This window comes from Pezoporus wallicus, unplaced genomic scaffold (assembly GCF_028554395.1).
Source record: "Pezoporus wallicus isolate ANWC-B61680 ecotype Strahan unplaced genomic scaffold, APGP_CSIRO_Pwel_v1 contig_4191, whole genome shotgun sequence".
Lineage (NCBI taxonomy): Eukaryota > Metazoa > Chordata > Aves > Psittaciformes > Psittacidae > Pezoporus > Pezoporus wallicus.
In genome coordinates this window covers 1,979,620-2,007,606 of record NW_026641383.1, presented here as the reverse complement: position 1 = coordinate 2,007,606, position 27,987 = coordinate 1,979,620, and the positions used below count along the sequence as shown (strand labels likewise).

Genomic DNA, 27,987 nt, shown 5'->3' with positions numbered 1-27,987 from the left:
CCAGACAAGATGAGTCCATTCCTGTGAAAACGTCTGCCTGATGGGCTGCAGCCGTCGGAAGATACCTGGGAGGGAATATTGGTTGGATCAGGAGTATTTTGTTGAGTTTTGGTCGAGCTGTCAATTAGAAGCTACAGCTGATACGGCATTAAAGGTAGAAGAGGCTGTAGTGGTTAGAGACACAATGATTTTCAGTACAAAGAGGCCAGATCTTTGAAAATACGTAATGTGCCACACCTGAATTAGCCCTGGGAGCCACTGTAAGGGAGCAGATGCAGACCTGATGCTGATTACTGAACTTGGTACCACTGGAACAGGTCAGCGTGGGCCCAAACCATCCTGGCCTTCAGCAGATGCTGAGCATGTGTTGCTCTTCCTTAGTGTCAAGTCTTATTTAACCCCATTTGTATTTTGGTTGTGGAGTTGCAGAGTTTGCATTTGCAAGCTTTTCTGTTGTGGCAGAAAGTATACAAAATAGCCTTTATACCTCCTGTGAGGAAACTGATGCTCACAATATCTTCAGGCTCCATAAGCTAGAGATTTAGGAAAAGCATCAACTGCCATCTAAGTAGGAGCAAATTCAGGTGAAGAGTTTTGACAGCAAGAGACAGTGTCTCAGGAGCTCTCTTGTTTTTGCCCTCTATGCAGAACTGCTTGCATCAAGACCTAAAACCTCCTCTGTAAAAGCTGTTTGTGTGTGAGCAGATGGTATTTCATTGTCTTTTGCTACTGATCTTGAATTATCAGCCTTTATAATGAAAATGCCAATTCAGCCTTGACTGTTCTGCTATAACTCTACCAGGACCACTATAATGCACACACCATATATACTGAATATTTATTATGGTACTGTGCATATTATTTATTGTATACGCAACATATTTTGTAGGTGAAAAATGATACCTTATCTAAGTCAATGAGCATAACCAGGAAAAATATGGCAGAGTAATCATGTGATTCATAATTGACATCTGCTCTCCAAAGACTTGGACAGAATCTGAATTTTCAGCATACGCTGGAAACGCTCCTCTGTTTGCTGGCCTGGGCATAACCGTGCCACTGCTCTTCCTGGCAGCTCCATCAGTCTTCAGTATTGCCGTGATTCCCTGGGTGCATAGGGAAGCTGGGCAAGCACATGCTGAAAGTATTTCAAGAAGTTGCAAAAAAAAGTGCTGATGTTTTTCAGTGTCCAGGAACAAGATGAGGAAGCAGGGTTTTTTCTGTCCAAATGCTAATGAAGACTAGCCCCTGCGCATCCTTGGGGTTTTGTAGGTTCACAATGGAGTTTTATACATGTGTGCTCATACATATATGGATATATAAGTGCCATTTTTGGGGAAGCGTTTTCTGCTCTGATTTCACTACTCTGTTGATATCCACCATGTAGCGTGGGCATGGCCAGACCAGCAAGACTTCTGCAGCCTCACCCCCCTCCAGTGCACACAGCGTATAGGTTGCTTACACGAATTTGGAGCAATGTATGCTGAAATTGCTGAGAAAAGAGCATTTGGGGAATGGAGGTTACTGGCTTTACACACTTCTGCTTCTCCTGGTCATGACAAGCACATGGTGCAGTGGGTGACCTGGCTGCACTCAGGCCCTTTTAATAGGTTGAACCCAGGACACTCATCAGCCTAATTATTGACCAGATTCCCAGCGTGTATTAATGTATTAATGGGATACACAGGCATTAGCGAGCAACTCCCCAGGGGAGAGGGGGGCTGCAGAAAAATCCCCAGAAACTACATAATAGGTAAAGTCATACCTGGTCTACAGAGACTTGTCTAAGTTTAGGGAGAATAGAAGGTGGAATGTGAAGAATTGTTGAGTGGAGCTGCTCAGTTCAATAAGCACAAAGGCTTGAGAAGTTTTCCTTTCTCCAACTCTATTTTTCTTGCTTTTGTAGATTCTTTAGTGTCTGCTACTATAACTGGGAGGAATACGGAGCCATCTCAGCCCATTGCACCCTGTCTGCAATGCAACATCCTTGCACATGTGGGAGGGAGGGTAAGTGTGGAGAGAAGGGGATGACGAAGGGTTCATTGGTGTAAACAGCAACAGGGACACAGTGAGAGTTTTTGAACAGTCATCCGAATCACGTTATCGACAGCATCTAGAGACCAGCCCATATCTTTATTGGTTTTGCTCTTGCTGCGGGAACGTGGCCAAGTTTGTCTCGGCATCTGAGCTAGTCTTCCTTGTCAAAGCCTTTTTTTTTTGCTGGACAGATAAGGCTCCGTTTATAGCACACTTAAAAGCAACAGCTGAAGAGAACAGAGGCTTCACCACTTTGATATGCAAAAGACAACAAATTTTATGTATATATGGGGAGAGCTAATCCTGCTCTCGCTGAAGCCTTCTGGAAGATTCCCAGTGACTTTGCAGAGACTTTGAATTACGGCCAGCTTTTGCTTTTTTGCCTTTTTTTTTGTTTGTTTCTTTTTTCCTTCCCCTGTAGCAAAATGTCAGGAATAAATATTGTCATTCAAAATGGCACTGCGGTGCCTTGCAGCGCTGTGGTCCAGGCCCCTTTCCTCAGCAGCCTCCGAGGCATGCCGGGGAGGTGCCAAAGCACTGTGAAGCAAGGCCACCATCAGCTATCAGACAAGCTGGTTTGTACATTCAAAAGTCACAAAGAATACATAGATTAATTGGCTTAGTGAACTGCTAGGAAACCTGCATGCTCATTGCAATGCATCTCCTAGAGAATAAGATGTAAAAAGTCGTTTTAGAGATAATTGTAAATATTTCAGGTCTTCTGGGTATGCTGGCTCAATGGCAATAAAACTAGCCATCAGTGCTTTATACTGGCTAACCAGATCTGGTTTGGTTATGCTGCCCTTGCCTCAGGAGGAGTTGGTGGCTTTACTGAGAGCCGGAGAGAAACCAAGTTTGGGAGTAGTGGCTGCAAGAAAAGCCTCTTAAAAGAAGTGTTGAATTTTAATGAAAGTGGCTCATAATGTGTAAGAGGGAAAATGCTGTTATGTGTAAGTGGTCTTGCTTACATGTCTAGCCTGGGAGCTGTTGTGAAGCCTCATAGACTGTATCATGGGACTCAGTTTGCCTCAGAACAGTGTTCTGGTATAGTAGTCAGTCATCTTTATATACCCAGCATGTGCCTGTGCGTATAGATAAGTAGATACACATACATGCATACATGTGTGTGTATATATCGGTATGTACATATATATGCATACATGTGTACATATATATTTATAGGCAAATTGCTTATTATTGAATAAACATACTATAACTATGTATGCATACATACATATGTATGTATGCCTTGGCTTCTATACATTTTTATGAGATAACCTAAAAAAGAAAGAACAATCTGTATAATGTAGGTACATAACAAAATATAAGAACTATACATATTTAAGTACATCTTGAGGCTTTGCATATATACAGATGTTTATATGGAACAGTTTTACAGGTATTGTACCTTTTCAGATAATACTGGATGAGCCAGATCATATAATATAGTGGATAACTGCTGCAAAGTTATCCTCCTATATGGGCGAATTGAAAGAGACTGTCTCACTGGTATTGTGACCAGCTACCCAAGAGGATGTCCACAAGTAGTGCTTGGAAGTGTCCTGGGAGTGATGGTCTTTGGCTTTAAAAAGCGGCCAGGCTGCCTCAGTGGGGTGGAAAGGGTTGTCAGGAGCAGCCCCTGGGGTGCAGCCAGCACCCGACACCCGCAGCATTTCTCACCCTCTGACAGCAAGTGGGGTTTCAACATGTGAATGTCAGCTTTAGGTAGGTTTGACAGTTTAGAAATGAATCATTTGCTAATAGTCCTATGTCCTAAATGCTTCTAATACGGTTATTATCACATCATTTAAGCATCCAGAATGATACTAGGAAATATCAGTCTCCTGCCAAAAGATTCTGAAGTGCATTTTCTGGCTACAGTGTTAAGTTGCTTCCTGGGGCTGCTAAGCCTTGATGACTGTCTTCCAGGTAAAACAGAAAGAGATTGCCTTCTCCTGCCAAAAGGGGTAGAGCAATATTTGTCCTGATTTCTGCTGGCAGTTGCTGGCATGCTGCTTGGAGCGGCTGGTACCTTGCTCCTGTGAATTTCATTCAAGAAAAGAAAGATCGTAAGGGGGGGGGGGGGAGATATGATTAGAATAATTATAAAAAAATCAAACAGGCATCTCTGCTGCATCACCTGCCTAATGCTGAAAGCCAATGCCAAGCCTGGTTTTCATGGGGTAAACCTAAACCACCAAACAAGGCTGATGCAAGCAAGTCACAGTGACAGCCTGGGCAGAGCCCTCTAAGGCACCAGGTTTTTCCACAGCCCAGCTCAGACAGATGCTCTATATTCTCCCTGCCCTGAAAAATGAAAAGCAGAGGTCACATAGTATCCTATGGGCTTTAAAAAATGGAGAGAGGAAGCTTATTCACAGGGACCAAAATTTTGCTGGGCTCCTTCCCGCTGCACTTGGTTCCTCTTGTGCATGCCCATGGGTGCAGTGAGCTGTGGAGTCTCAGCTGCGATGCTTCCTTCACCAAAGGAGCATTCTTGAGCCTGTGTGGCGCATGGAACTTTCCTTTTCCCATCAATTTGTGGAGCTTGAGATCTTAATTTGTCAAGCCTTTGCTTTGGGGCAGGAGGAAAGCACAGCCCTGTGAGAGTAATATGGGATGCCCATCCCTGTGGACAGGATCAGGGAGGGACCAGCGGGTCATTTCCCAATGCTTTTCAGATGCCCCCATTGAATGAGAGAGGGGAAAAAAAATAATGGAAATGTCAGAAATGCCAACATTGAAGGAAAGAAAGAATGAAAGAAAAGGCACACACACATCTGCAGCTGATTTAACTGTATAAATAAACGGTAGGTTCCTTTGGCACTCCCAACACAAATAATTAAATGGTGCTTTTGGGTTCTAGGACACCATTGACCAAAAAGTACATGTAGATATGAGTGTGTGTGTGTATATGTATATGTATGACATGTATATATTTGTCCCAAATCATATGTTTACCTTTCCCCCCCCTATGCAATTACAAATTCATTAATAACCAAGGCACTGAAATGCAAGCAGGGCAGGGAGGCTGGACGGGGCCGTGCGTCAGACCGCACGCGCAGGGAGCTGGGGGCTGCTGGGCTTGCAGTGGGGCTGGGGTCTGGTTTTATTTAGGGGCACGCCTCGACAGTTTTAAGACAACAATGCAATTACCCTGACCGCAAAATGTTCTGTGAGAGCCCAATGGTCCCTGATGATGCCAGGAAGGGGGATGCTGGGAATGGGCCAGCCCAGCCAAAAGCTTCTTGCTGGGGCTGTCAGCATTTGTCACCCTTCCCACACAGCCCCTAGATGTTCAGGTGAGCTTAACTCCATGTATACCTGTCAGACCCAGGGATTCATCTCTCATAATGACCTGTTTCCTTCCATGGGAGGTGTAGAGCTGAGGATGGGCAAGATGGATACTGGCATCCAGAGCTTGAAAAATGTCCTTTCCTCCTTTTAAAAAATCCTTGCTGATGCTGGGAACCTGCTGCACATATTCAGGCAGAGCTCCCTTGGTGCTTTTTCTACTGAGCAATGAAGACATCAAGCCTTATATGGATTCCATTATTATTTTGTTTTACTGTGTTGTCGTTTTATGAGGGACTCAAGGCCCAGGGGGAGCAGGAAGGCGCTACCATCTAAACCAGGGTGGGGAGCAGACGAGGCGCGTTGAGGCTGCTTGGTATCGGGGAATGATTTCATCCCGACTCCTATTGTGGCAAGGAAACAATTCCTGTTTACCAACAGGCCTGCTATTGTGCTGCTGGTGCCAGAGGAAATCTGCAGCTGAGCAGGATTGCACAATTGCCGGTGTGGTCCCTGCCAGAGCCCTTGGCTCTGTGAAGCCAGTGCAGCAAGTAGAGCTCAGCACAGCACATGGGCACTGATATACCTCACTGAGGCAGCCTGAACCCAGCCACCCAGCCCCAGGCTGGCATTATTTTTCTGTAGTATTTGGGGACTGATCCATGCCAACATACACCCTCCCTACTTGCTTCCCCACCCTGTTGCATCAGTTCAAGGGTCTCTGGCCAGTGTGGTGTGTGGCCGTGCAACAGCAATAGAGGTGCTGCATGGGGCACAAGCAAGAAGAGGGCAAGCTGGCTTACACCACCCTTTTATTATTTTTCAAGCTTGACCTCATGTAGGTAATGTTAATACCCAACCAGAGGGATTTGTGGGTTAAGATGATAACTAGTGTTAAAGTATTTCAGTCTCCTCTTTTCTTTCCCAGACTTCTTCATTCAAACTTTAGATCATCTAAACGCAAACCCCAGTGCCTTGGGTTTCTTCTTCCCTCTTCTCAATTCACACCACTCACTTTTAAACTGGGCACTCAATTTTAACCTCTGGACTAGGGATGGAGCAGCTTTGCAGGGAATGTAAAGTAAGACAATGCTAATCAGAGAACTGAATCCTCAAAATCTTCCAAGCCAGCTATGCTCTGCGTCCAGACAAGGAATCTGCAGCCAGTGCCCATCCACGGGGCCCCAGATAGTTGAAAAATGTTGGAGGATCACTAAATTCCTTGATGGCATCATAGACCTCACACAGCCTCACTACTCATTGTCTGTGGGGCTGTGGCAACTCCTGTGCACTCTGGGCTGGGTTCTAAGAGGGACACAGATGTAACTGTGTGGCTGAAGTTCATAAAGCTACACATGAACTAAATTAAACTGAAGTGGCTTGGATGTTGCCAGCAATGCAGATCCTGTCTAGAGCAAGCAATGGCAGTGATACAGGGTTTATCTGCATCTCAGGAGGGTTTCATTGCCAACCCTGAGCTCAATCTGTCCATGCTTGAAGATAGTGCAGATTCATCCCTGACTGTACAGCAGCAATCTCCTCCAGCTCCTTCAGCACATAGATCTGTTTGTTTTCCATCCTCCACCTTTCTGAACCACCTTGTCTCCCTCCCACGGAGTGCAGCCCTTAGGGTTATCATTACCAATCCTGGCCCAATAACGTTATTGGAAGATGACGAATGACCTGCTTTTCCACATCTCCTTTGAAAACTTGGGAACAGGGCTACACATTCATCTGGGCTGTGGCAACACTAACCAATGCTTTTCTCCCCAACCACTTAGGACTTCCCTGCTTGCAAAGAGAAGGGACTACCCTGAGAGGATGAAACAGTGAAAAATGCTTTTAATTTACTTCCCGATATGGTGTGTGGTCACCAAGTAGGGACTGGGTGCAACCTCCAAGCCTTATTGTTGTCTCTCCATAAGGGCATTTCTTGCAGCACGCTGAGAGGAATGAAACACACTCCTGCAGTGTCATGCCAGATTTTCTGCAAGTGCCACTCAATTTACGCACATGTGCAATCTTGTATTTTGTTTTGGGGTTGTTGGTTTTTTTCTGTCATATGCTGATGGCAGATCTGATACTATTCCCTCAGCCTGCAATGAGTGTATGCCAAGCCATTCCCAGCCAGTTGGAGCTTTTCCACAAGATGGTACTCAGCCCAGTCTGTAATTGAAACAGGGCACGGATGCACCCAGCGAAGGCAGACGTCAGCCAACGAAGCAGGCCGTGATAGGCAGAGATATTTAATATACAAATAAGAAGTTGTTTCATAAATATCTTATAAAACTGTAATTTACTTCCCAGTATTTTAGCAGATTATCTTAATGCAAACAGCAGATGTATTTCGGAACGATGGGACAAATGTTTAGTGAAATTAAAGTTATTCATGTGCAGTCACACAGGGAATATTTGCATGCTATTTTACTAATTGCTCCAAAATCTGACTTGTAGCAAATAAACAAATGGGGAAAAAAATAAACTAGCAGAAAGATTAGCCCCAGGCCTCGCTTCGTAAGTTCTCTGAGTCTTTCTTCAATTGCTCATTTTTTCTCTCTGGCAGCCTGGGGTTCTTCCCCAGTCTTCTCATCACTCTTCTCAGGCCCGTTATCCTTTTGTAGATTCCTAGTTTTCTCCTGGTAACCAGACTTCTTCTGAAAGCAGCTTGATTTTCTTCTTCCCTCTGAGTCCAAGCACCTTCCTCAGTCTGCAGTTTTACCTGCTCCAGTTTCTTATTGCTTAGATGTAGTCAATGAGGCCGATTTCCAATCATCAAATTTCCTTAAGCATTTTGGGGAAATACTTTGCTATTTTACCTAGCTCAGAGGTTGTCCCAAATAGGATTAGCCTTACAGAAAGAACCAACACAGAAGGAATTGATGCTTTCTTAGTGGCCAGGAATTCAGACTTGGGTTACTTTAACCTTCTCTTACGAGTTTCAAGTTACAGCAGGGAGAATCGAGTTGCAGTTGCTGATTGTTATGACATTATTTTATGTCAGGTCTATTTATTTGCCCTCCTGGAAAAGAGAATGTATTTCGAGATGTCAAAATATTTTGTTCTCCTTCATTCGATTGCAAGAGGAGCCTTAGGTGAGGTAAGAAAAATGTATGTTTATCAAAATTTTGGTGCACAGTAGATGGTTACATGTTTGTATGTATTTCATACTCCCAAATTGAAGGAGTGCTGAGGCTGCAAAAAATCAAGCTGTGGGCAGTTAGCAAAGGTCAGAATTAAAACTGATACATCTGACATAGAAATCCCACTGAATGCAGAAGCACCGGGAAAAGAAGTCCTTGGGTTCACACTACTTTTTGCCCAAGGTGTTGGAGTATCTAGCAACAATGAGTGTCTCATCGTCCTGCCGTAAGTGGATAGCAAATGCACTTTTCTTACATGACTTCTACAAGCAAAGGGGAATTTTTTTTAACATCTCAGCCTTTAAGATTCCAAGTCATGTCTCTAACATTGAAAATATTCCCTGTAACATGTTGGATTCTGAAGGAGATTCTGGGAGGCTTGGAGAGATTGTGTGCAGCCACTGTTTGGGCACTTCATTGCCTAGACAGGTCAGTGAGGGCCACCAAAGCTCAAGTGCTTCTTGTTGCTGTCCATATAGGAACAAGGGGCTACAGCCTGTCATTTACCACAGTTTGTGCCTGGACAGCATTCTGGTTTGGTTGCGGTATTCATCGGGTCACAGGGTTCAGCCTAACATGGGATGCGCACCTCCTTTAGTTCACATAATTCAGATTTGCAGGATCCTGCTTTTCGTGCTGGCCGGTATTTGCACTTTGACCATCATTTTTCTGGTGGCTGTGGGGTGCAAGTGGCTGGAATGTGAACTAAAGGCGCAGGTAGGTGCTGAGAGGTCCATGAATAATAAGGTCAGCTGTACACCCCAAATTGTCCTTTGAGTTTTCGCTGAAGTACTTCAAGAGGGTCGGTTCTCCTCTAACCTGATTTGGTTTGGGGTTTTACTTTTACTTGGAACAACCAAGGTAACACTAAAGGCAACAGGTACATTATCTAACTAAAAAAAGGAAAAGCAAAAGAGAGAACCATCTTTGTTGAGTTTGGGGTATTTTTATTCAATAGAGGTGTCCATTCCTGAGGTTTACATTTTCAACTCACTAAACTCCTTCTTTTGCCCCTCCATCCTCAGGTCACCGAAGAAATATGTAGAAAGGAAATGTTTTATTTTAACAAGAGTTGAACAAAGTACATGAAACATACTCTTGCCACTGTATAACATTCCTTAAGTCACAGAACCCAGCATAAACCTCCTCCCCTCCCTCCGTCTTTTATTTCATTGAAAAAAGTCCAAAGTATAATATTCTTTTAGGAAGCATAAATTACATTGCTGGAAGCAATACCAATCTCCTGCACAAAATCCTGCAGGATTTTGCCACCACTCTACTTTCTGAAAAGCTGCATTCAAGTACATCCAGTGTTGCCTGTTTCCCAGTGGGTGTCCAAAGTGCTGCGCTCATGGTTGTTCACAAGGAGCTGTGGATGATGCCAAAGCAACTGGATATTTTTGTGTTAGGGTTTTCCTGGTGTTTTGGCCTTTACGGGCAGTCCTGGATCCCAGGAGAATCTGTCAGACTCCTTGCCCAACCATCCTAATTTTGGTCCCTCTTCTTGCCTTTCAGTATGCATTTGTAACTCCTATGAATGTAAATAAAAGTTATGTACATGCATGGAGAGAGAAATAGATGCATTTATCTTGGCTCAAGACAAGCAGCATCTCCCCAAGGAGCTACTTAGGACGTTATTGAGAAGCCAACAGCAAAGTGCGGTGGGCTGTACCTTCCTACATGTGTGTTACAGAAATTACTGGCATGTTGCTGATGTTTATGGTGAACAAACAGTTTATTTCTGGGCTAAGAAAGATTCCAGTGTAAATACTCAACTGGCAGCTAGCTGGAAGTTTGCCACTTGAAGTCTAAAGGCCCATGACCAATGGTGTCAGATTAACATTTCCAAGTTGGACAATGTACAAATGGTGTTCTTGGACTGGAATAGACATAGATGAAAGTGGTCTACTGCAGTGCAAATAACAAACTGGCAACCAGCTGGTCATTGGAAAGAGAACATGCTATGGGAATATGCTTTCTGCAGAAATACTTTATTTTGGAGATAAGCATTAACAATAGGAAGATGAGGCTCATTTAACAAGAACCATATGGTCTCATCCTGCTTTTATTTCACTCAGTGGTAAAGCCCTGATTGTCCTTTGTGGGTGCAGGATGGGGATTGCTGATAATAAACAAGAAGTACAATAAAAGTTGCCTGATCCACTGTTGCCCTTCAGAAGGTGTAAACAGTTTATTTTTAACATGTTGATATTTCAGGAGACGATAACTGAAAGGAAACAGAATTAAAGGTGCTTGTTGAAAAAGAGCTACTTCTGACAAAATAAGCCAAGACAAAGATCCATTCAAAATGAAGTTATCAAACTGTGTGAAACCAATACAGCAACATTTCCAAGCTGATAAGTGGAGGAGTAGTGGATGGGTTCATTCAGAAAACGAAAAGTAGTTTGGATATTTGTGGGGAGAAAACAATAGCCTGTAAAAAGTAGCTTGCATGCAGATAGGGGAATAAGGCAAAGGCTCTGCTGAGGTCTAAGTAACTACACAGTTCTGTCGAAGTCTGTTAGCAATATAATTAAAGATAACAGAATTTAGCATCACAGTTTTGGTATAGTTGTAAAATTGATTTGTGCTACAGAAAATAAAGGAAAGGAAAAAAAATGCAAGCCCAGGGAGTTGCAGCCTCAGTGGAAAATCCTGTTTTGGGAACTTTTCAAGGATGTAAAACATTGTCTTGAATTGTTTACTTTTATGGGTAGGAAGTAAAAAAGAAGTGAAGGAAGAGTGGAAATGGCATTCTTACTACAGTTAGAAGGTTGCAGTAAAACCAATACAACCAGCGTCACAGATTCATTTTTAAAACTGATTTTGCTTGTGTTTGTTGTTTTGTTTTTTATAGGGCTAAGGTTTGTTATTTTGGTCACAAAAAGACAGCAAGATGGGAACTATTTATTCTCAAGATTTGAACATGAGAAAATATAGATCCTGTATGCAGAGGCTCGCATCTGCCTTTGGCTGTAAGTACTCAATCCCAGTGATTTTCACATGCCTCAAGACAGCTTATAAGCAGGGATATCAAAATTACGTATTTAGATACATCATATTACTTAACTCTGCTGGGTTTGCTCTCAAAGTTTCTTTTTCTTCTCTTTTTGCTTTAAAATATACTGAATTATGGAAGTAGAGGGAAATTATACAGGATTTGGAGCATGTGAGGATTCAGATATTCAATTTGACTGTCTTAGGTTATCTCCTCTTTCAACTTTGAACACCCTTTCACTGGCACTCGTTTCTCCCTTGCCTTTTACCCTAATGGCAAAACAGCCTTAAACCCTTTCTGTGTTTGCTTTGGGCTCCTTGTGCCCACCTCAACCCCTTCATCTGAAAAATGCTGCGTCTCCAGCCCAAATTTCTGTAATTTGGAAGTTGTTTTAAGGCAGCCCCAGGCTGAAGGTGATCCCGCAGTAGCTGGTTGTGCTTGATGGAAGTACATGCCAAGTGTCGTCCTGATCCAGAGCTCCTGGAAATGCTGGGAGGTTTCTCCTGCATGACTCAGGGAAGGATTTACACAGGTGAGCCCTGGTGGAAGAGGACTTTGAATGCCAACACTTTCAAGATTCAGTTTTTCCAGGTTTCCAGTGATAAGAAGGAATGAGAGGGGACTTAGATTCAGTGTCCTTTTAAAGGAGAAGTATCAATTTGGCAATGTTGCCGATAAATAAACAACCATGCTCCCTTGAAGCGTGGGACTGCACCATCCAACCATGCCGCTCCCCCAGAGCTGGGGAGAACCCTCTGGTTTCATCCTAGTTATTCCCTTGCTTTTCTTTTCCCCAAGCAGTGGGGATAGCTGAAGAAGCCCGTCATCGTTTTATTGCTGTTTCTAATAAACACATATGGTGATGCATCTAACAAGAACAACAGCGAGTCGCTATTGTTCAGTGCACGGCCATATGTGGGCTGTCCAGCGGCTCGGCAGCTGCATCGTGAGCACTCAGGAATGTCGATAGCCCAGAGAGAAAGGAATGATTTTTAAGGGCTCTGAGCCTCACAAATAGTGTGTCTGCTTTACATACCGCTGTTGCTAAAACAACTTCTGACCGTGTTGTGCCAAAAGCATAGATGTGGTGTTAGTCACTGCAGAAGTTTATAAGGTGATTAAATTGTTAGCAATTGCAATGCCGAGGCTGAGAAATTAGCTGGGACCATGTTGAAGGGAGCTCTGCAAAACAAAACGAATTAAAATATATATATATATAAATATTTTATGTACATATATATGCATCTGTATATGTGTTTCATACAGTTAGTACTACTTTTTTAAGTCAGAAACTCCTGCACTTGCACATCTAGTACTTCACATAATAAAAACTTCGACCCCAGCACTAATCCATATTTATTTTATCCCGTTGTGCAAGGTTGAAAGGCATGCGATTTACCAATAGTTTGTTCTCCATTAGCTACATTTCCCTCTGGCCTCATACGGCTCTGCTTGGGCTGGATGATGCATACTTGAGTGATGCAGAGGCAGCCCAAATGTGATGGTTGGGATGCCTTGCGTACATCTGTGTTTCTAACACTCTTCTTTTCCCGATGCCATATTTACACAGCAACCTGACTGAAAATGAACAGTCCATCTGTACATCTTCATTTTTCCATCAGCGTGTTTGGGGGAGAGAGACTGTGATTGAGGGAAAAGAAATAAAACCTAAAAGCAGGCAACAGTTTCTCAAATTGGGACAAACAGGCAGGCAACCATATCTTTATTTAAGCACTTGAATAATTTAACTGCTTTTTTTTCGTGTGTGAGATGCTGAGTACCTACTGTAAATAAGAGGAGAGAGAAAAATTGTAAGGGATCCAAAAATCAACTACTTGCATATGTCTCTGAGCATGGATTTCAGAAGTCTCATTTAAATATCAAAGTGCAAATGGTTTTGGTCAGTGCTTCTAACGCATGGTGTGACGTCTTCAGTCTTGTCCTGCTTTTGCATATGTACCCCTTGCACACACCATCTTCACAGCACACAGATTACCTGTATAATGGGACGTGAGATTTGAGTAACACGTAAAGCCCTGGGAAGAACCGCATCCAGGTGTTCACAGAAACCATAGACTGGCTCAGACTGCCAAAAATCCACAACTGTTTTTGCCCGATAGACAAAACCACAAACGTTTGCACACTCGGATATCCACAGAAAGTAAATATTTTGCATGACAGACTTTTCAGTATCATACACAGTAGTGAAAGAAAAAAAAAAGACAAAAAAATATAACTTCTGTTTTACTGCATCGTAAGCAGTTCTTTCCAATGGGTAAAGCAAAATGCCTGCTTTTCCTTGAAATAATGAAGGGCCGTGTTTTGACCCTTGACAGACATACGTGGCTCTCAGTTCCTCCTTGGAGCAGTGGAAGGACTTCAAAAAAGCCCCATGCCAAGGCCTGATTTTCAGAGGTCCCCAGCATCCACCGGTTCCTGTTGACTTGTAAGCGACATGCAGCTTGAGGTTTTGCTCGTTCCTCAGCTGAATCTTTCAAAACTCGTGATTTCTCAGCATGAGTCAGTGTTTTATGTAACCCCAGCCTGCATTCCTCCAAACCCCTCCTGAGTTCGAAGTGCTCCGACAGCCAACCTCAGATTCTTCATCCTTGCAGCTGACAACTTCGGTCCTTCAGCGACGGCACGACAGGCCCTTCTGGGCACTGTAGGGACTGAGGCTGGAAGAAAGCTGGCATGGAGAAAGGAGCTCCGCTCCTAACGGGCAAGGTGTTGGGCTTTCCTGCAACAGAAATGCCCATTGCCGGTTTTGTTCAGCTGGTCTTTTTTCTGTTCCCTGCAGCAGCATCAGTTTTATCCATGATCCTGTCAAGAAAAAAATAAGCCCACAACCATTTTTCCCGTAAAAGCATTAAGAAGGGAGGACACTAATTTGGTGGATCCCATTTGCTGTTGGTCCTCTCAGATTGCAGCCTCAGCTCACACCCTGGCACTCTGCTCCACCTTGAAAGCATTCTGAAGCTGGGCACCTGAACAAGTTTGAGAGGTGGATTTTGACTCAATGTTATTTTCCACCAATATCTGTAAATATACTGAAATAAACACTGAAAGCACATAAAAGCAGTGGGAGAAGGTGAGAAGCTAAACTCCATTTTTTATTCCATTTCAACTAGTTTCCCCTTGAGATGTGGAAAATCTCTACCTGGATGCTTCCTGTGGAAGCTCCCTGTGCACATTTTTAGGGAGAACTTCTTGCTGGTGGGATAAACCCTTCCCAACCTCTTGGCGTCAGCACAGTTCCCCAGTTCCCCCTGGGGCAGCTGGGAACCCTCCTGCCACTCATGGTATGAGGGATGCCTGTTTCGGTTTGTCACCCCATCCCTACCACAGCCAAACATGAGTCAGCAAGGAGCACTGGTGTTCCTGATGCACAATTTCTTCCTCCTCTGTCTTGGAGGGGAAAAATGCCCTTTTACATTTAGATGGTGTCTACCTTCTCTCTCCCTACAGATGGTAGCAATCACAGCATGATAGAACCTAAAATGGCTATTTTCCCCAAAAAAAATAAAGCCTTAGTTTACTGAAGCAGAGTCTAGTGGGCATTGAGTTGGAGAAACTGCTTTATTGGAAGTGCTTGATGATGTAGGAAAGTAAAGTGTGAGGGGACATTGAGGGACTCGATGCAGTACAGTGGGGAGTGGGTGGGAGGGATGGAGAAGCCTGTGAGAGGGCTGAGGCACCCCTGGTATTTTATGCGAAGCCATACCGCACTCTGGCTCTGCTTGCTGGTTGAAATGGAATTCCATGTCAATGAAGCAAGTAGTTCAGAAGCACATTTTGGGGAATTTTTCAGCTATTGATGGCCTTTTTTTGTACAAATCATCATTTTTGTACGAACTGATCACTTGTCATGTGAGATCAGACCTCAAATTTAGGCCCTAGAGAGATAGAATAAAGAGCTAAAAATTTAACAGTTTCCAAAAACAAATGTTATTCTTTTGTCTTAGCATCTTTAACCCCACGTATGTAAGTGTGTACAAATGTACATACCCAAGGGCAGAAATACCTCCTGATGATAACGTAGTCCCACACAAACCAGGCAGGAATGTGAAGATCAAGTGAGTGGGAGCATGTGCCAGTCTGCTCCACTAACCTACTTAGATGCAGCTTGGTAACAGCAAAATAATCTGCCATCTGATGCTCTGGATGCTTTGACCATGTCCTGGCACTGTGCAGACCTCAGGTATGGAAATATTTTGCCTCTCCTGGCAAAATCATAGTACCATAGAATGGTTTGGGTTGGAAGAGACCTCAAGATCATCTAGTTCCAACCCCCTGCCATGGGCAGTGACCATGATGGGATATTTCTTCTACTCGTCAGTGCATAAATTTTAAGTTTACTGTTTGAAGGGTCATGACCAAGTTTAGTAACTGTAGTGATTGTAGAACATGAGGAACACATACACACCATTGGGATTCATCTCTCCTTCGTTGGCCACCCTACTAACCAGTACTAACTGAAGCTGAGGGTGTTCACACCTTCATTCCTCCAGGAAAGCACTGTATTGAAATATTTTTTCCCCCAGCTGTATCATTTGACCTTATAAAACATGTAACCTCTCCATACACGTGTGCTTGGTCTGAACCAGTAAGTAATATGTCAGCAGAAGCAGCCTACCTTGTGCTTGGGTAGGAGCTAATGGGTTGGCCATGTTTTTTTTTCCTGAGTAATTAGATGAAATCCTTTTGCAGCTTGCTTTGCCTATGGTCTTTTGCTTTTTTTTTCACTGCAGACCTCAAAAGCAGTCCCCTTGGCTGTGGTTATATATATTTCAGAACACAACAAATAAAACCACAATGAGGCTCTTTGTCCATGTTGATACTTTCTTCAACCTTTCTACTGAGGATTTCCAACTGCATTTGTCATTGTGTGGTAAGGGCTCTGAATGAATTTATTGATGGTAGCTGGAAAAAAAAAAGGGCAAAAATAAAGGAAATCCCTTGAGATAGCAGGTATGTCATGAACTTCCCCAGGTTATTTGCAAATGTTTGTGCCCGTGTCAATAAATCCCTCAAATTTCAGGATAGGCTACATTAATTACAGGATGGCATTATGTATTTAAAGGTTGCTGAAAGTTATATCTGTGATCAGTCATGTTCAAACTGCACGGTCACATGAAATATTTGTTATTTTAATACATAGGCGTGCACGCGAGCAGCAATAGCATCCATGATGTTTTAATAGGCTTTTATTAGTTCGTACTCTCCTTGTAATCGTGTTTTACAGTATGTGTGCTCAATGTGTTTGTGTCTATGCTCTTCATGCACACATCGCAGGATGCCAAAACATCCTTCTGCTTCCTTGTTTCCAACCACTTAGTCAGGCACTTGAATGCTTTCCAAATCTTGTTAAAAAACAGAAATAGCACTATCACTTCTTGTCGGAGTACACAGAAAGCAATGGATGGAGAGGGCAGTAGAAAGGTAGAGCCAAACAACTGGCATATAGGGGGATTTTCATGGGTGAGCTCACGAAAGCCCCAGTGCTATGATGTCCATACATCATCTGGGGCTTCCCACTGCCTCACTGTGACAAACTGGGGTTTGAGTTCACCTGCTGGATGGAAAAGTGCTGCAAAGATGCTCCTTGTATGTTAGCTCCGGTTTAGAAAGTTTACGAAGCAAGAATTCCCTCCCCCAAAATCACAAGGCATTTGTCTGAGCTCACATCTATATATTTTAAACTATCCTACTTTTTTGGTTTGCTTTGGTTTGGTTTCATTTGGTTTTGCCAGGAAAATTTAAATTAACATTCAAATAGTTGGGATTTCTTTTGAATTAAATAGATAAAAAATTGATTTGACTTTATTCACTACTTTTGCCTGAAGCTAAACTAGCTAGACAGCCTCAACCTAGATTCATAAATACTTTGAATGTGCATTTCTGGTGATATAAAAATTGCTCCTGAGACTGTTCAGTGTTTCAGTCAGGTGCAGCATTGGTGGGCAACACTGGGATCATGAAAGGCTGGTGGTCCTGGTACCTCTAGAGAGCATAGTCACTGCTTTTACTGAGTTTTGTGATTAGACTAAATGTTTTCTGGTGTGTATCTCACAGCTGGGATGTAATTAAAAAAAAAGGAGCAGTATTAATGACTATTAATTAATTGGACACTCACAACCAGAGGGAGCAGGGCAGGATGTTTTCCCGTGGATTACTCTTACAGAGTTGGATTCTCTGGTGTCTACAGATTATTGGGTTCACAGAATCATAGAATCTTAGAATCCCAGGTTGGAAGGGACCTCAAGGGTCATCTGGTCCAACCTTTCTTGGCAAAACATGAGGCAGACTAGTTGTCCCAGCACCCTGTCATCACATTGTCACCACAGGAGGCAGCTATGTTGCCTTGGCTCCCTGTCTCCATGAGGTGGGAATATCTGTCCAGTTTGTCTGCAGTCACCCCTTGGGTTTAAAAGCATGTGTTGATGCAGGCGTGTACCCACACACCCATCCGTCCACACAGAGTGTGATAAGCCAGCCGCTACAGTCTTAAGAAACCAAGATACAAATAATGTCTTAGAAGGCTTATATGTGCGTGACTAAGAGGACTGCATTGCTCCTACTGCCTTCTGAGAGGGGCTGGGATTTCAGATTCAGTTAAGGAACTTGCAAAGGAGTCATGAGGCAGCCATTGATGGCTGTCTGCACTACAGCCCACATTTGTTCATGGTCATCAAAAAAGCTTGTCAAATAACATTTCTCACATTGTTTACATGGTATACACCCCACAATCTGAATAATTTATTTTACTGAACATTTTTTTGGCCAGATGACAGGCTAGGCATAGGGTTTACTAACATAATTGTCAATAGCAGTCCTTTGATGGGTTTGGGGAAGAAGTTTGAAGGAGCAGTGTCTGTAGCCCCAAGCAGCAATGGGCTGAGGAGCACATGGCCACATGCCAAGACTGCTGATAGCATCTCCTTGCAGACATGGCCTCCATGAAACATCACGGCAGGTAAAACCCATCCAAACCAAGCTGGCTGGCAGGAGTGTGTCTCATGGGGAGATCTGATGGTGTGTCAAACCACTGAACCTTCCACCCCATTGCCAGACCAGGGTAAAAGAGCAATTTCACAGGGAGAAAGAAGCAAGTGAGGAGCTCTTATTGTATGGCCTGTCCTTCTAGAGGTAGCAAGCTTCAGCTCTAGCCCTCATCATGCAGAGGTGGTGGAAATAGTATTCTTGCTGCACTGAGCATAGGCTGTTAACAGGAGTGTCTCATATGTGTCCTTTGCTTCTGTAGGAGCAAGAAGAGCTAACCCATGACCTCAAGCCAGCCATACCCTCTGTAAAGTGGTTAAATAGCATTTTTGAAGTGACTGTTGTCTTTTTTTTGTTCAGGAGAGCAACGACCTCATTTACCTCGAGGCCGATGCACTCTTGGAAAGTGAAATATATATGATAATAATGATGGCGAGGGTGGCAAATCTGTTGCATAAGAAAACTTGATATATAAATGCACCACACAGCTCAGGGTGCATCTTCATTTCACCCATAAGAAGTTTGTGCAAGTGCAGAAAAGTCCAGGTTTTTTCTCCTGCCCCCCAAAGAAACATAATCCAGAGTTTATATCGGATGGTTTATGGGAGTTTATTGGAATATCCAACAGGGTTCATGCAGTGTGTCATAAGGTAAAGCCTGTTCATTGGTGATTTACAAGCAGTGTGTGCCGGTGTTACTGTAATTTATAGACCACAGATGGTCAGGGGGTGCCCCTGCTGACTTGTAGCTGTATAAGAAGCTGAGCCCTCTGTATCATCTGCTGTGGGTACCTCCAGCTCACTTCCCCAAATTAGCATTGATCAGGATCTGCCTTCAAACCCAGAGGGTCCTGAGACCTCTGCCTTGCAAGCTGGGGCAAGGTGGGGAAAAAGAAACCCAAGCCTATCAGAGTGGCACCAAAGGAAAATTGCTTTTTGCAGTAATAACTTTCATTCTCAAGGCTGGTACTTCACTTGATGGACTTCTGTCCCCGGTTAAATGGAGAAGGAAGAATGTCAATCTCCTTTTCATACACTGGCCTAAGACAAACATTTCCTCTACAAAAGTTATATATATGTTCATAAATCTCCCTTGTAATGACTTTTAAGATAGATCCTGTCTTTGTTCTTATTTTACCCTTTTAGGTGATTGTCTTTAACTGTGTATTACTATGACTTTCTTTCCTCAGTTGTTTACCTAAGCCTTTGCTTCTTTAAATCTTATGAAATAACTGTCTCTTTATTCTGGCACCACTTTCTGATCCCCAGGGAAATTCTTCCTGGTGGATGCACTAGGTAGAGACAGGACAGGGCTGGCAGCACGTTCCACCCAAATCCATGGGAGATTTATTCCTTTGGCCAGGGGATTGGGCCCCTTTTGGCTTCTCATTCCTCTGGTTGACAAGGTTCCTCACGTCACCTCGTATTTCTCCCAGACGTGTTTTTGTCTTGCTGCGTGTGGCCTTGTCCTGCCCGCAGGAATACTGTGGTGGTCTCTGGCAGCATCCAGCAGCCTTCGGAGGGACGTGCTGGATCCAGGGACGCCTGGCGCTTGGCTTGCCCGCCACAGCAAGGTCATGCATTTTAACAAGGCACCGCCGATCCCCCTTTTAAAGGGCATTGATTATGTTTTGTTAAAATGGGCTTTGAACTCATCTGACCCTCCGCCAGTAGGACATTTCAGGGCTTTTTTCTGCCTTGGACCACACTTGACACCTGTTGGCAAACACAGCTGCAAATGCCGCTGTGAGAAACCTGCATCCGAGCTCAAAACTGAGCGGTTTGATTTTTTTCCCAAGAGTAAAGACCTAAGAGAATTTGGTGCTTCTTTAGTTAGTAAAAAAATTTAAAAAAAAAACAAGTTTGTTTTTCCTTATCAAGATGAGGTGAAAAAAAAACCACTCTATAGACAAAAGAAGCAGAAGGAGAGCTGTAATGGAAATAAAATTGACAGCCTCTCAAAACTCAGGTGGCACTTTCCTTTTCCAGTTAATTACAGTTTTAATTACATGGCTTCTTGTGACTCCTTGATACCTAATAAACTAGACTCTGTGGGGCGGCAAAGTTGAGTTTTGCTTGAACTGCAGGTGTAAGGCTCAGCATGAAACATAAATCAACTTCTTAAACATGTTCCCAGGGTGTGTTCAGGCTTTTTCTTCCTATTCGCTTGTAAAAATCACATCTTTTCACCATTGTTGGGGGAAGAAAAAGAAAAAAGATTGAAGCTACAATGCAGTGGGTATTACCTTTGTGTCTTTGGATATAAAAATCCCTTTTAGTAGGGAAAAAAAAGGCTTTTTTTTAACCTCAGAGCTGATAAATTTTAAAGGAGTGATGCATTACCCATATAGACCCTCTCTCATTGTCATTTTTTAGTGGGGGTGCATAAGATATAGAAGAGGAAAGTACACTGGCGGCATGAAAAAGAGGGTAGATTGGTATATGGAAAATAAAGAGACATTCATCCCATAGGAGCTGCCTTTTCTGAAGGTTTTGAAAACAGAGAGTGCCTGTTTATTCTTTGTGTGTTACGCCATGGAAATCTGTGCTCCAGTCAGGTTCAAGAGCAGTGCCATATATTAACAGTGAGCAGGATAACACAAAGATGACCTGTTGCAGCAAAAAGCTGGAGGTAAATATGCTTCAGAACTTCTTATAGGTCTCAATCCCAGGACATCTGATGGGACCATGAGCCTGCAGCAGGCAGCAATGTCATGACCACACATTGTGACAATTCAGTGAGGTGAAAGATCGCCCACCTTCCTTCTTTCCCAAACCAAATTATTAAAAGAAGGAGGAGGGAGGGAGGGAAGGGGAGGAGGAAAAGAGTCAGGAGAGCTTCACATAGTGCACTTCAGTGTTGGTGCAGAACATGAGCAGCAAGGTTCATGTGTGAGACGTGAGTGTATCAACAAGTCCTTAACCTCTGAGACACAACCTTGGAAAGACGTTTTTAATGTCTTCTTATTAGTTTAACTGCTGAAGTACTGGGTTTATGAGTGCAAAAAAGCGTATTCGTTATGAGTGGAGAAAGACATATCTGGGACATAGCCCCCTCGTTAATGGCTTTCCATAGCCAGTAAGGTGAAGGTGGGAGAAGTGTCCTGCTTGCCTTTTCAACACGAATGTTTGGTTTCTGGGTTTCTCCTGTTGCTGATTACCTGAAGCAGTGCCATTGTGCTACTCCTTGGCTGGAGCAAGCATGCTGAAGCCAGATGAGGGAATTTTTGCTCCTCCAAGAGCTTTGTGACCTGCTGCCAACTCGCCTTCCCCATGGTACATCCCAGCCTTGGACCCTGTCCTGTGATCATTGTTGAGATCTCGCTAACACCCATGGCACTCAGGGCCAGCTGAGGTACAGTCAAAGGTATCTCCTAAATAAAACTGTTATATGGCTTGGACAAAGCACACAGATTTCAACCTTAACTTCAATAGAAATCATGCCTCAAAGACAATCTCCCTGTAGACAAGACTTGTCTGGTATCATTTCACCCGATGTCCAGCTGATGAGGATTTTTGGTGGTGGTGGTTTGTTGTTATCATTATTAATGCTCATAATCTTTATTCTTTTTCACAGCTTGACTGTATCTGCATACATTACTTACCTGAACAAGTGCACTTGCAAGGCACAGATTTCTCTCAGATCGATATTGTGTTAAATTTCTTGGATATAAATGTCTTGTATGCTCATGGGCTGTTTGTGTGCAGCGTTCGGGCAGCTCACAGCAAAAATGTGGGGAGCTGATCTGCTGTCTGCAGTTTCTGTGTGATGTTACAGATGTTAGATGATGAAAAGGAAAAAGAAAACAAGGATGCTCTTTTTCAAGGCTTCACCCATGACATTGTGGCACTGTTTGGGGAAAGGCGTGCAACACAGCGCAATGAAAGCCTGGCAGCGTTGTCTCCCAAGGCCAGCATCCTCTTGGCTTTTGGTGTCTGAGGGTGTGCTGCCCAGGTGCTCCCCAGTGACAACCTCTATGCCAGGTGCAGGCTAGAAATTTTCCATCAGAACCATCTTGCAGCAAACCCTTGGGATTCTGGTTAAACAAAAATCTCCATTAAAAGCAGGCCACAGAGGAGGAGAACTTTTTGGAAGGAAAGCCTAGGACAGCCCAAAAAAGCATCTCTTTTGAAGGCCAAGTAACACCTCTTGCCTGCAGTGCCCAAGCAAAAGCCATCACTGCTGCCTTCTGCAAAAAGCTGTCTGGTTCTGTGAAGCTATTGCTCCTCTCTTCAAATCCTCCCTTCAAAACTTGCCCCTGTTTTGACACCTGTAGCAGATGAAATGCAAAAACTGAGGGCAGATGAAAGCACTTAACATGCAGCTTCTCTGTGTCTATCTATACCCATACTGTATAATGTATACTGGCACTTTCATGTTGCCTGGTCCACACAGATGTCATCGTGACATAGGCTTTTGTGACAGCCACGGTCCTGGGGACATCAGTGCCATGAAGTCCCAGTGTTTTGCAGCCTAAATGATGAAACTGGAGCAGGCACACTTTGGACAGACAGCTCAGTGTCTTTTAATATCTCTGAAAATTAACTGTGGAAGCAAAAAATCCCAACCCTAGAGCCAAGCAAGGATTTTTGAGATGAGGAAAATTATTCCCCCTGCCTTCCTCTCAAATAAAGTGTTTCATCATCTTTTTCAATTAGTCTTGGTTTTATTTTTGAAATCACAGAGAGAGGCAATTACAGAGCTTCATATCATTTCATACTTGTTTTTTCCAGACTGGGAAAGGCAGGGTAAAATTAAGGGAACTAGGGAAAGGAAGGAGAGTGGAGAAGGAGAGGAATAAGAAGTTAAAAATAAGAAAAAAAAAAAGGAAACATGGATGGCTCGTTCTGTTTGAAAGCAAGAAGAAAGAGGAGGGAAAAAAAACAAATATCCAAGAAGTTTTGGTTCAAAACAAAGAAATGAAGTAAAACTTTCCAGCTGAAGCAGAGTACTCATTTTGTTTGCTTTGAAATGTTTCCTGTGGAGGTTGTTGGAAAAGGAGGAAGAAACATGTTATGGTGGGAGAGAGGACACTTGTTTCTGTGGGTGTTGAGTTGTGTGTACCTGGAGGTGCAGGCAGCATCCACCAGCTTGTTGGGAGCATAACCATGGCAAACGACTGGAGAAAGCAGCAGCTTTGAACCGGAGAAAATGTAAGAAGATGTCAAGGAGCATCCTATAGCAAATACATCCTTGCAGCGTTGCTGGTCCTGTCATGGGAGGGGAAGGCAGCGGCAGTGGAGGAGCAGCAGCATAGCGTGCATTAAACCATATGCCACCAGCGCATATGGCAATGTGGTCTGAAGTCTTTCAAGGCGGTTCCAACTTGGAAAAGGCTTGAAAAGTTTTCAAACGGGGTTTTTATGGTCTGCTGAAACACAAATGACCATTTTTCATTCTAGAGGGAAAGTTTATCTGGAGGAAGGAGGGTGAGAGGCAGCCACCCTCCACCCCAGTTGCCTGGTTCCTGATGCTGAGCTGGGTAGAGGAAGCATTGCAATGTGGGGAGCGTATTTCTTCCCCAGTTGTCGGCAAGCTGTGCTTTAATAGCAGCACAGCAGACAGTGCATGAAGGAACATTAGCTGCAGAAATGATCCCATTGGGAAGGAAGCTTGGAAGAAGTTTTTCTTTCTAAACTTGACACCAGGGCTGGGAACCCAGCACATGTGTGTGCAAACCTACCCAAGGACAGAAGGGATCAGGCGCTAGAGATCTCACCCTCAATCAAGGCAGCCCCACTGAGGCAGGGTGGACTATCCAGGGAAGGCTTTTTTTCAGAGCTGGGCACCTCACATCGTGCTGGGATGGGGTATGTGGGGCACTGGAGCAGCAGCAAGCGATGAGGGCTCATGCTGGGGAGAAGTGATGCACAGCCATGGCTCAGCAAGGGGTGGACTGAATGGAGAAATAGCAGTGGAAGTAACAGCAGCACCATCCTCATGGCTTCAGGAGCTGTTGGCCTTGCCTTGGCACAAGCAAGGTCACCAGTACCCACAGCCCTGGACTTCCTGTACCAGACCCAGGGGTGATGGTGAGGCATGGTATGGATAAGCCTTAATCCCTTCTGTCCAATTTGGGACACCATTCATTCAGACAGCATGAAGAAGCAATACTGGCCTGCAGTGAAATCTGGTAAGATCCAAAAAGCACTGAATAAAATATCTAGGGGGTTGAAAAATAAATATGCTCAATGTATTTTATTTACCTGTAAAATTTTATGTCTGACTGCAAGGTGAAATGTCCAACTATATAGCAGACATCAGGGCTCTCTTATAAGTCACATGTGTGTTGGTGGTTTTCTTCTAGATTCTGCTTCTGACATCTTGTAATTAAAAGGAATCCAGGAAAATGTAAAATAATCCCTAAATGACTGGTTAAAAAAATTAAAATCCTAAAAACTAAAAAAAAAAAAAGAGGAATATCATATCCCAAAGATTCCCCAAATGGTGCTCTTCTTTAATCTCATGGATTTGGAGAGCGTTTTGTGATTCTTGAAGGCCCACCTCATGGCCTTCTTAAAACTGGACTGGAAGAGGTATCACTCTGAATTGTGGTCACATACCCACCTCAGAGCAACTGAAGAGCACGGATTGAGTAGCACACCATCCAGCAGTGTTCCTAGCCATGGTAAATACTGCAGAGCTAGTGCCTTAGGGGAGATATTATTTTCTGGTTAAACAAATCTATCTATTGTTTTAACCAACTCAGGTTTTTTTGAGCTGGTCCCTCACAAACTCAGTCCAAGTTCACCTGAACAACCCTGGTTTTGAACTTTAAGGGGGAATGTGACTTATGATTTACTAGATAGCTATGGCAAGCCTAATGTAGTAAAAGTCTGTCATATAGGATGTGTATGGGCTACTGTGTTATAAATATTTAAGAAGTTATATGGAAACAAATAAAGTAGAGGGGTTACAGAAATCATATTAAAGCAACTAAGTAAATAGAAAGGTTAAAGTGTCTAACTCTATATGGTATAAAGGCTAAAGCAAACCAGATCTCTTTTCTAGGTACTTTTTCACTGTACAGCGGTAACTGGGCTGCATAAAAATAAGGCAAGTATTTAAAGACAGGCAAAAAAGAAAAAAAAAGAGACATCTAAAGCATTTGGTTGGCATTGACAGCAATCATTTCAAAAAGCCCTGGAACATTTAAAGAGAATTAGAAAGGATTTTCCTGGAATCAAAGGGAGAGCACTTTCCATGGCAGGATGTGTATTTGGGTATCTGCAAAATGATTACATCAGAGCGAGCAGAACAGACTTGATCATCCAGGATTTTAAAATCAGAAGAAAGGGGTTTTCCTGTTTGGCTCCTTTTTTCTCACTCACACATCTTACAGCTTTCATTCTCCTGCCTACTTGATGGTAAAGTAACATTTGTTTTGGCACGGAGGCTCGCGGAGCGCTTTGAAAGTTCCTGTGGGTCAAGCAGCTCTAGCGTGCTCTGAACCCATGGGGGTGAGCAAACCTGGAAATATTTAGGTTTAGGGATCTTTTTTTTCCATCCTAACCTAAGGTTCATTTTTAAAGAAGAAGCGAATAACTTCGTGCGTCACTGCAGTATCTGCTGCGATGCAGACAGGGCTCCTGGCTCGCCGCTTCGCCAGCCTGCCATTCCTTCAGCAATGCCAATTCCACAACCAGCGCTCCTGCCGCACAAGCCAAAACAAGACTTTTGTGAGGATTTTGCCGTTGCAGACATTCACCCTTGCTGTCAGGCAGAAGAGAAAAGGCAGTGGAGATCCCTACACCACGGCTTGCCCACCCTCCTTTGCACTGCTGGTGTTGGTGGTCCTGGTTCTTTGCCCCAGTCCCCCCCGGCCGGCTGGGAAGGAGTTGGGATGATGCCTTGCTAAATCATCCTGTGCCAAGGGTGCATTTCTGTTTGTGACAAACAATAAGACTATGGAGGGGAGTGAGGCAAAACATTGAAGCCAACCTTAACCCCACTGATGCCCATAGGGCTATCACCTCCCTAAGTTTCCCCTGTGGGAGGGCACTCCCTGGCCCCCCGGGAGGTGGTTTGGCTTGTGAAGCCTGCTGAAAACAATTCCCATTTTCCATTTGTGGGCTTTTTTTTGTCTTTGGTTTAGTTGGGGGGGGGGAAGGGGGGGGGGGAGGGGCTAGCTTTCTCCTGGTAGGCAATGGGTTTGGCTGATGGGAGGTGTGGGAGCAGGGGAGAGAGGACTGTGACAGAGGGGAGCGGGAGGGAGACCCTCCCCTCGCACAAGGGCTCGCATTGGTGGGGCTCTACCCATGGGCCCTGCTCCGTGCTCCTCCCACCCAGCGATGGACAGAGGAGGTCAACGCAGGGGATGGTATGAGATCAACTGACTGGTGAGAACTGGGGGTGGGGAGAGTTGGGGAGGGTGGGGTGGGGCTTTTTCCCCGTAAGTCCCAACATATGTTCAATAGAAGTTCTAAAGCTGGCAATCCGGGGTGAGCGCGGGACTGACATAGAGCAAATGCAACGCAAACAGGCAAAAATGAAAATGAAATTACATTCATCCCACTTCTACCATCTCCACATTGTCAAATTCAGTAAACAAGCATATGAAGTGACCCAGCTCCCAGCAGAGCTGGCAATAGCCTTTTCTTTCCATTTGATGGAAAGCTTAAGCTGTTTTTAGGTTGGGGAATGCATTTTCCTGTAATTTCCCCTAACATGTTTATGAGTCGTGTACAAGATCTCCAACACTCAGGAACTGTTCTACCTTTAAAACCTTTAGTGGATTCCCATTGTGACCCATGGAAGAGGAAAGAAACCCATGTCGGCTCCGGTGGGATGCTGTATTACCCAGAGCAGTGATTCCCTCCCTGTGACCCAGGTACTGAGGGCACTTGGCCACACAGCTTCTCACATAGGTGTCTCAGCTCCAGTCCAGAAGTCTGTTTTTATGGAAAAGGAGGGGCAGAAAACTCCCTTTCCACTGCTCATGGAAAGCAAATAACAGTGAGAAAAGGGCTGATTCACCTATTAAAATACACTCTTTTTTCTTTTAGCAGCTGACCTTTCTTAAATTTTTGAGTATTTTTCCCTGCTACAGTTATCATCCTAAATGACGCTAACCCATCTCACTGCTACCAACAGAGAGGCTTTACAGTGCTATGGAGAACTATTTTGAAGGTACAAATCACTTGACCTAAAGGCTCTCCCTGGAGTGTCAGTGCTGTGCACTACATTTTCACTCTGCCAAACCTTTATTTAGCACATGCTAAAGAACATTTAACATTTAAAGATCCCCTCTGTACATCTTCTAAATGTCTCCATCCTTTGCTTTTAGATTAATATGTCTTCTGTGAAAATGAGATAATTGATTACAGAGCTGTATTATTTACAAATGAAGAGTTGTTCATGTATTGACCTTTCATTTCTATAGCTCAATACTAGTCCTTGTACAGCATTTTTAATTAGCAAAATGGAAACAGAAGAAAAGAGGGAAGAAAAGAGCTATTGTGGATGTTCTTAATAAAATGAAACTTTAAGATAACTTGCACATTTAAAACAGAAAAA

General features: G+C 43.7%; 1 long non-coding RNA gene across 1 annotated transcript in view; it reads left to right on the top strand.

Moving 5' to 3' along the window:
* LOC130606816 (uncharacterized) overlaps positions 1–27,987 on the top strand; it is a 38,086-nt gene that overhangs the window by 596 nt on the left and 9,503 nt on the right. The window contains exon 2 of the long non-coding RNA XR_008974071.1: positions 1,907–2,007. This is a non-coding gene — a long non-coding RNA (uncharacterized LOC130606816). The remainder of the gene's footprint in view (positions 1–1,906; positions 2,008–27,987) is intronic.